Genomic DNA, 2,635 nt, shown 5'->3' with positions numbered 1-2,635 from the left:
TATACAACTTCTTTCTGATTGGTTATAGGTTGACGGTTAGAAATAGAGATGCCACGAAAAGTATTGAGAAAAGAAGTGTACAAAACGAAGAGAGAAAGATTTAACTTTAAATATAGAGGATTTATATACTTTATTTAGAAAAATAAATAATATTATTGGATTGATCAAATTGAAAGAGATAAGTGGATAATGTGTGGATTGTTGAATACACTGTTAACTCCAACTTTCTTTTCATTCGAAAAAGTAAAGTTATTTCTAAGGATTAGGAAGGAAAAAAGCTAGTGCATATCTTTCTAAATAGTTTTTTCCTAGTTCATAGTAGCCAAGACATATCATGTAAAAGTGCTTTAAATATTTAAAAGCTCACTTTTAACTATACATATATATTTTTTTTTAAAAAATAAATTTTAAATCGAGCATTATACATACCAAATTAAAATTGAAAGAGGCAGAAAATGTCCTCGTACATTAATAAAGGTAAATTTTGGTATTTGCTTTATAATAATAAAGCTCTTGTAATATGATAATATGAATTGATATAAAATATGTAGAATTGTAATAATATATCATGTTAAATAAAAAGAGTTTAAAATAATATATATCTTAAAAATTCATAATTGTAGAGAAAAAGTAATATGAAAGCTATATAGAATGCCAAATCAATATACATTGAATGTGAATTATTTAATTTCTTTCATTAATATTTGAATTTTATTTTGTAAGACATGCTTTAATTTAATAATAAAATAATAAAATAATAGTCATTGAATCACATAATAAGTGTTGTTTAGCTATTACAACACAGTTTCGTGCAATAATAATAGGTTGCATGTTTGCACCTATTTTTTATTTAATTTTGTGTATTAATCATATAGTTAGTAACAAAAATTTAATAACATAAAATGAATAATATAATAATTATATAAATTTGATATACAATTAATTTTTTATGGAATCCAATTTTAAGATTTAAATTCATTATTACCTTCATTTAATTGTATAAATAAAATTATTAAGCAATAAGAATATAATACATGACGAAATAAAAATTTAATTGACATACATAGTTGTTATATGTCATTATTGTAAATAGATGGCTTTATATCTTAATATAAGATGTTTCTTTCTCATTTTTTTTTCAAAATAAAAACACGATAATTAATAATCTTTAGTAATAGAAATAGAAAATAATGAGTATTATTTCATAACTTAAAAAAATATACTATTTGTAGAAATTATTCAAAGTATAAAAGATATATTGAGATTTGAATATAACTAATAAATTAGTAAATATTAGTTACACAAAATATAAATACAGAAATATGTGTGAATACTGAATAGAATATAAAATTTACTTGCGTAAGTAAAGAACTTTAAAAAAGTTACCAAAATTGAATATCATATATATTTTTGCTTTTTAGCGTTAATCCTTTTAGTTGAGATTGAAGTTGCTATAGATGTTATATAACTTTATGAAATCTGAGCATGGCAGAAAGTTGTCTAGCATTAAAATATGCGAATTGCAAAAATATCGTAGAGAATACATAAAAATTTGTTGAAAGATAAAAATTCTTAAATAAAATTGTTGAAATTGGTTCAAAAATTTGAATATAAATCAAATTTTATGAATCTGAGGGGTAGGAATTATTTTACCCATCCCTATAAACAGTGTCAATTGTTCTTGTGTGGATGAACTTTCGAGGTATATTTTGTTGGGTTTTTTTCTCTCCTTTGTGAGGCCCAAACCCAACATTTTGAGGGTGTCTCTTGCACCCATTGTGCCACAACCCTAATTCAGATTTTTGGGGGTCATTGAGAGTGAGAGAGAGTAGCCACCAAGTGAAAGAGAAGGGAAAAACAGAATTCCCGTTTTTGCCTAAAGCAATAAATTTCAAGTGGCAGTTTCTCAGTTGTTCACCGCTGGATCGGCTTGAAATTTAAACTGCGTGCTTCTATCATCTTGTTCTTCATTCTGGTCAGTGGAGATGTTGATTGGAGATTTGCAGTGAGAGAAATTGGCTTCGCAAGAGAGAAATTAGGTTTCCCGTTTTTACACAGAGCAGCAATTTTGGAACGGTATTTTCTCATTCTTTCACCGTTGGATTGACGTGAAATTTGAACTGTAGATTCTTCATATCTTGTTCTTCATTCTGGATGGTGGAGATTTTAATTGGAGGTCTATAGAGGAAGAAATTGGCTTTGACAGCAGCTCTATTTTTGGGTATATTTCATCTTCTTGCTTTTCATTTGTGAGCTTTGGTGCTTTGATGTTTTGGCTGGTTATATGCACATTTTTGTGCTTTGTTTGAGACTCTCTTGTACCTCATTTGATTATAGTGGAACTATTTCAATGGTCTGGACGACTCGTGGTTTTTACCTCTCACCTTGAGGGGGTTTTCCACGTTAAAATCTCGGTGTGTTCTTATTATTGCTTTACTTGCTATATTTGCATGTTATAGTTGCTGCCATATTGTGTTGTGAGTGCTTCCATATTGTTCTTGTGTTGGACATTTGTGTCGTTTCCGCTGCTAGGCTCTTTCATACTGGCATCAGAGCTTATTGGTATTTTTCTGGGCTTGTGATTTTGTGAACAATGGAAGCTAATACTAATACTAGTAGGATGATCACTCTTAAT

This window comes from Arachis ipaensis, chromosome B3, assembly GCF_059453495.1.
Source record: "Arachis ipaensis isolate K30076 ecotype BB chromosome B3, ASM5945349v1, whole genome shotgun sequence".
Lineage (NCBI taxonomy): Eukaryota > Viridiplantae > Streptophyta > Magnoliopsida > Fabales > Fabaceae > Arachis > Arachis ipaensis.
Note: the sequence above shows the minus strand (reverse complement) of the source record.